The 7,555-nt window shown below is 38.4% G+C and overlaps 1 long non-coding RNA gene across 1 annotated transcript; it reads left to right on the forward strand.

Annotated features, from left to right (window-relative positions):
* The first annotated feature begins 212 nt into the window (after positions 1–212).
* LOC128193397 (uncharacterized) lies at positions 213–6,118 on the forward strand. Its single transcript, XR_008244615.1, has 3 exons — positions 213–377; positions 772–868; positions 4,690–6,118. It is a non-coding gene; the product is annotated as an uncharacterized LOC128193397 (long non-coding RNA).
* Positions 6,119–7,555: the final 1,437 nt, after the last annotated feature.

A 7,555-nucleotide genomic window follows, 5' to 3' on the forward strand; every position in this document is an offset into this window, starting at 1 on the left:
AATAGAACCCATGCACACTATTTTTCACCTTTTAATTCTACTTGAACCAACATTGTTGACAAGTGCGAGGAAGAACAAAGGTTATCTTTGTGTCACTTACCTCTAGCGAAAGTGTTTCTGTTGGGTGGGATATTTTATTAGTTTCAAATTCCACCACTTCCAAGTGAACCAACTAGTTCGTTCACGAGTGCAAGGAAAAACAAATGTCAGTTTTGGGCTATTTACAATAAATGTATGTGTTTTCGGAAGCAGAGGTCATGATTTTGTTTGTGTTTTGATGAATTCATTTTTGTGTTTTCGTGTTCCATTGAAGGTCCACCCCATTGAACAACAATGTCACCATTCTCCATTGGTGCCAACAACTCCTTTCTATCAAGGTTTGTTTCTTGGTTTTGATATACATTGTAATGTACTGATATTTTAGTTGATACGTGATTTTTTAGTTTCCCTTAATATTGTACTTTTTGTATTATTTCTTGTATGTGTAATTGATTTTTGAATGTTTCTTGTAAGTTAGATATTTTTTTAATGTGATTTTTGGCATTTTATCTTCATTTATTTTTTAAAAAATAGTATGAATTGAAGCTAAATGAATGAATGTCGTATTGGTTAAGAGTATGAAAAAGGAATTTTTGAGTTTTTACAATAAGTTCAAGAACACGAAAACTCTGTGAATGAAATGTATTTTTGTCCTTGTGTTTGTTGTCTTAATCAAATATGTCAAAACTTGGGCGACATGCGTGATTATCTATTCATCTATGCTATAATCAGGAGTTATACAGTTTGGACATGGAGAAATACTACTTAAGCCTACAACGTCAAGAGGAACAAATTATGTGGACGAATGAATGATCATTTCAAGGACATGGTACGTGATGTTGGTGAATTTTTTTTTTGAAAAACTCATTTATACGATTCTCTTAAGAACGATTCAGAGGAAGAATTGTATCCAGATGCACCAATTTTACATGCTTGTCGATGTAACATCCCAGCTCAAGATGTTCCATACAAACATATTTATTGTAGAAAAATGAAAACAATCAATTTAAATCATTTTGCTACCTTTAACTTAAATAAAAGTCCAAATCCTTTAAACGTCATTTAAATGAAAACTTGAAACAACCATTTACAACTGAAAGAAAACAGTAAACTATTCAACATAGTAAAAGTCAACAATGTTCAAAATAACCCAAAAGAAATAAAATCTCCATTCTCTCAAGAACCTCGCCGCTTTACGCATTCGTTGGATTATTTGTAACGTCATGCTTCTTATAATAACATAAGTTATAAAAGCATCGCACAAACACGAACAAAGTAATAGTGAGCTAACAAAATAAACCTCAAAACACAATATACCATTTTTATTTTAGTTGTTAAATCTTTACTACAATCCCCTCAAAACAAAAAATATAAGTATATAGTAAGACTTTAACAAGAAATACAATATCAAACCATATATTCCCATAAAACGGAATCATGATCAACTCGTTAGTTCTACACCACCTGCCAATTAAAGGCAACTCTTGCCGAAACCAATCATCTTTATAACCTATGTCAACTTCTATATTTCACCACACCATTCGTGTTTACCAAAATATAATGATTCGAGTGGTCCTTCATCACATCTTAAGACTTATCTCCCCTACTCCTTAAAGCTTATGAGTAAAACTCCAAGTTGCTCTTATCATTACTAAACTCAGCATGAGTCGAAACCCTAAGGGTGAGACATTAATCCCTTTCCACCCTCTCGGAAGAGGAAAGGGCAACACTTGAATCCCAATCTCTTCCACCACCCTTCATGGACGAAAATACCCATATCTTCCATCTCCTCTTAAAGATGAAGAGATCTACCTTTCTGCCCTCTCACAAGAGGAAATGAACCAACGTGGATTAAGGAAGTATAAACAAAAGACATACTCAAAGATATAAACACCACCCCATCCCATGGTTGGTTTAATACCGTGACACCACACATTTGTAACTACATACAAAGCATTTCCTGCATAACGAGATTCTCAAGATATTAAAAACCATACATACCACAAAAGTGCAAAGTCAATTAAAACACATGAATAAATCAACTATGCACTAACCACACTCAAATCACAACCTTATAACTTGTTTACTCTTATGTACTTGAGTACGAAACCTAACCAGAACAATCTCTCACACATTCACAACACGTAATAGAACAATGAACGAATGATAATGAATGAATGAATTTCTTTTATTGATGATAATATCTTAATAAACAAAAGTAAACAAAGGTAATTGGGAGCATAACCTCCTTCAATTACTTAAAAGCATAACCTCCTCACACGAGCGTAGCCGCCTGTCAACAAACTTCAATAATCAAAAGCATGCCCTAAACAATAGCATCTAGCTTTATTTATATTAAATATTTCCCTAGAATATAATTTTATTTACTATAATTAACTTCTACTCAATATTTCCCTAGGATATAGCTCTATTTACTATAATTAACTTATATTGAATATTTCCCTAGGATATAATTCTATATACTATAATTAACTTATACTGAATATTCCCTAGGATGTAGCTCTATATACTATAATTAACTTATACTGAATATTTTCCTAGGATATGACCTTATTTACTATAATTATCTCCCTCCCATCCTAACTATTATCCCAGTTAGAATAGTCACTCTTCAACCGAGCGGCTCCAACTCTTCACCGCCTTTCGTTCGACTTTGCTTTCCCTTACCTCCTATCGTTCGACAAAACTCTTCACCACCTTCCACCGTTCGACTTGTTTCCCCCTACCTCCTACCGTTCGGCTCCATCTCTTCACCGCCCTCCATCGTTCGGCTTGCTTCCCTTTGCCTCCTACTGTTCGACTTCCCTGCCTCCTACCGTTCGGCTCCCCTGCCTTCTACCGTTCGGCTCCCCTGCCTTCTATCCTATCACCCAATATCCTATCATTACACCCCGCTGCAGAACAACCTTGTCCCCAAGGTTGGAACCGGGGAGCTTGATCTCATGGCTATTCTTCAATTCAGGTAAGGTTTGGGTGGTGGCAATTCCTCTTCCACTGAGTCCCATTCTTCCTTCATTCTGGACACTTTTCTTCCAGAATTGTAGGCCTTGAGAAAATGGTCTTCGATGTTCTCCCATACTTCAAACAACTCTTTCCACTTTGCATGTGTATTAAGAATTGCAAGCCCCCTTTTCTTTTCGCTGGCCCACCTTTTCACAAAATCCATATTTCTCTTCAAAGCATTGATTCTTCCATCTGTCCTTCCTTTCAAAGCCCTCTTTCTTACTTCCCTCACGCTAAGGGTATTCGTTAGTTCTCTCCCTTTCGGATATGTCAGTCCTCGCCCGTTCGGTTCTGGCTGTCCTCTCATGTTCGGTTCCGGCTATCCTCTCCTGTTTGGATCTGGCAGTCCTCTACCGTTCAGTTCCGGTAATCCTCACATGTTCGGATCTGGCAATCCTCGCCCATTCGAAGCTTGGGCGTATTCTTCCGCTGTCCCCAACTGCTTTCTGGCCGCCAATCTTTCAAAGACTGACCCCTTGCTTCTTTCTCTGAATCGAATCACCATCGCTTCCTTTAAACCAACCCACGAATGGTTCCTGGCCTTCTCCCTCCAAAATCTGAACCAATATCCCATACTTCTCTCCATACTGATGTAGGCTAGGTGCACCTTCTCTTCCTATGACACTCCTTGTAATTCAAAGAATTTCTCAACTCTATTGATCAAATTCAATGGATCAATTCCATCAAAAACCGGTAACTCTTCCCTTTTTCTCCATTTTGGTTGCTCCTACGCACCACCCTCTTTCTCGCCTTGCTCTTCATCTCGCCGGTCCCTCCTTTTTTCGTTGATAGACCCCTAGCTGCCACCCGAGTTGCCATCTAGTTGTCGGTCTTTGCCTCCCATCATCCTCATCAGTTCTTGGAAATTTTTTTGCAATGCCGCCTCCAAAGTCCCCATGGACTGCTCCACGTTCTCCATCTTTAGCTCAATGTTCTCCAGTTTCCCTTCGACTGCATTCATTCTTCCCTCCATCTCGTCTTTCTCTCCTCTTACAGGATCCGACAGTTTCTTGGTTACTTCTTGATCCCGCAACGCTCCCTTGACGATCCGATAGTTCCCTCCGTTATGCCCTTTTCTCCTCTCTATCGGATCCAGCAGATTGGACCAATTGTTATGTAACTAAGTACAAAATCTAACCAGAACCACCTCTCACACATTCACAACACGTAATAGAATAATGAACGAATGAAAAAAAAACGAATGAATTTCTTTTATTGATGGTAATATCTGAATAAACAAAAGTAAACAGAGGTAACGGGGAGCATAACCTCCTTCAATTACTTGGGAGCATAACCTCCCTCACAAGAGCGTAGCCGATGTTCAACAAAACTCAATAATCAAAAGCATGCCCTAAACAATAGCATCTAGCTTTATTTATATTAAATATTTCCCTAGAATATGATTTTATTTATTATAATTAACTGCTACTGAATATTTCTCTAGGATATAGTGATGAGTCGTTATTTCTTGAATTATATTTAGTTTATTGCACTTAAATAAACCAGGGAATTGTGTTTAATTGTCTGTTATTTCCCCGTTTTCCAAATTCTGCTTAATTTGGTCGAAAATTCGTAATTGTGCTAATTTGGGTTTTCTGAGCTGATTAAGTGCATTTCTGGTTGCAGGGAAGTTGTGGAAACATCATCTGGAGCATTGGGATATGGCGTGACACACTAAAAGGCTCAACATTTAGTCAATTAGATTCTAATTAAAGTTGTATTTTCGTTTTCTAGAAGCCCTTAATTAAAATTAGGTGTTTTGGACCCTTTTAGGGGCAATTTTGTAAAGAAAAACCATTTGTAGGACATGTGTCTTTTAGGTTTGGATTTTTAATTTATTGTGTGGACCCACCCTTTTTAAGGAGAGGACACACGACCCTTGTCCAGCCGCCACTTGCCTCTCGTTACTAGTTGGATATTCTCGGATTCTGCTCTTGGTTTTTTGGGAACGTTGTTTTGCTGGAGAGAATGGAGAGGCACATTTGTTTTTTTTAGAATGAAGCCCTGATTCAAAATTATTTTTAGCCTTGTTTTGTGCCCGCTGATTCATTGATATTCTTCTTGTTGGCTTTGGATATAAGGGAAAGAAATATTCGAACACTCGGTCAGAGATAATGGGGCGTGAGCATTTTTGCTGTGCACATTACTCATGAATAAAATTCTCTCGGTTGTTGTCCAGCAGGAAAAAGGAGTGTTTCTTTCTTTAGAAGATGCTAGCGGTGATGGATTTTTGTTTTATGGAGTTAAGCAATATGCGGTAGAGAAAGTGGAGTTGGAAGAAGTGAAACACGGTGTGGGGACTGGAATGACGTGCTGGAACGCGTGAAACGATGAGGTGCTGATTCACTTTGCTGGAAGGAAGCACACGGAGAGCAACAGTGTGTGCGTGTTGAGCTGGAAGAAGTGAAGTGGTGTCTCGGCCTGTACGGGTGTTGGGCAGCCACTTGTTTTGTGGGTCTCGGCTTTTGAACGTTACACGGAGAATGGATGGGAGGCTATGGCACGGTGCATTCAAATTGGCTTTGAAAGAAGTTCTCACATGTTGAGCTGGAAGCAAGGAAGGGGGCGCTAATTCACTTTTCTTTTTAGTAGCACATTCGGTGATTGAGTTTTATTTTCTTTCTTTGAGAAGATGAGCACGGAGATTCAAGGGAAAGAGATTCAGATATTTTATTTCATTTCTTTAGTGAAGTTTTACGGCTGAATGTGGTTCTCCAATTAGGAGATGGCAGAAAGAGAAACACACTCTCATTTTTTTATGCTGGAACGGAGATGAGGCACACAGCTCACGGCCAGCATGAGGGGACAGCTCAAAAGCGTTTATCTTCATTGAAGGAGAGAAGCACGTGTTGTCACATCCAGCAATAGAGCTCCAAAGTTTGGTTCCTCCAGCCACTATTCACGTGTTGTTTATAGTACCATTTAGTTGATGGATGTGCATTTCATTGCTTCACTCTTTAGCTAAATCATTGCGCTTCAGTATATATTAGATGCGTTTTCTTATTTATCTAGTGCATTTTCAATTGGTTAACGTACTTTTCACTTTAATGTTGTCTATTCTGTTCAGCTGTGTTAATTTAATTATAATGTTAGCTTTAGTGATCAACCGTTTTAATTCTTCGTTTCCTTCCGTGTTTACATTCGTGGTTTAATTTAGTCCACTTGCATTCATAAAAACACTTTCAAACCCCCCCTTACTTCGTGTTGACCTGATTCTCGAACCACAGTTTGGTCCTTGAGAGACGACCTAGGAGTCACTTCCTAGCACTATATTGCATTAATTTTTGCAATCAACTTTTGTGTGAGGTGCGACCCTCTCATCAAAATGAAATAGACCACACTTAGTCTTTTGCACTCCTCGGCAAAACCAAGACGAAAACTAGGGAACTACTCAAACATCAGGGAGGTGACACAGACTCGACAGACAGACAACAAAGACTCCAAAACAGGAACACAGTTGCACAATTCTCACAAAATCTGGACAGTAAAAGGTATAGGCAGAATCCCACACAGAGTCAATGAAAGCAGATACTCAAAGAATCATCCAAACAGTTCAGTACAAGGAAAACAGTCAATCAGTTCAAGAGATGAATCCAAAGCAACAGAGCCTCACAGATGCACACAATCAGTGTTTCTCTCAAGTGTTGAAGGTAAATCAATGTCACTCAATGCACTCAAGAAAGCAAACACAAATAGACTTGGCAAGCCTCTAATATCAACACTCAAGCACATACGCATGTTCAAATCAAAAGGTCTTTTCATGGTTGTAATGGGGCCAAGGACAAGGGAGGATATATCTGGATAAGAAGCTACAAACCATAAGGAACAAAGGAGCAATGGGGAACAAGTGTAAACACATTCAAACACACCCACAACCTCTAATTCCATCCTCTTCTTGACTCCATTATTCACAATAATTTTTATTTTTCTCTATTTGTTTTTTTTTCTCATCCTGTCTCTTTTCTTTTCTCTCTTTGGCACACAATTGTAAGAGACAAGATACACAACATATTTACAAAAACAAAACAAGAAGAGAAGCCAACTAGCCAATTCATAAGAATCCCCAAGGAGACCACACTTGTTCCCAAAACAATTCCAAAGCTCCAAAATTCCCTAAGGTAAAGGTAATCATGGTTTTTCACTTAGGGCTAGTGTATGAGCTTCAAAACAAAATAAATGGGGAAAGTATAGGCTCAAAAGTGGTTTTCAAAGGATTTAGAACAAGGTAGGCTTATTTGGCTAGAGAGGCTCAAGAACATAGCTGCCTTTATCACTTCCAAACATGCATATCGATTAAGAATTATGAAGAAGAGTCAAGCCAAGGCATATGCGCAAACAACCAAGAGACATATCACACACAAGAAAGACATAAAGTGGCTCAAATCTCACATAGGGTAATTCTGTCACAATCAATTCAACTCTCAAAAATCATAATCATCTTCCAAGCAGAGAAAAGCAAGGATTTCAAACAAATAAGTATCAATCAAGTGAA

Source organism: Vigna angularis, chromosome 1, assembly GCF_016808095.1.
Source record: "Vigna angularis cultivar LongXiaoDou No.4 chromosome 1, ASM1680809v1, whole genome shotgun sequence".
Taxonomy (NCBI): domain Eukaryota; kingdom Viridiplantae; phylum Streptophyta; class Magnoliopsida; order Fabales; family Fabaceae; genus Vigna; species Vigna angularis.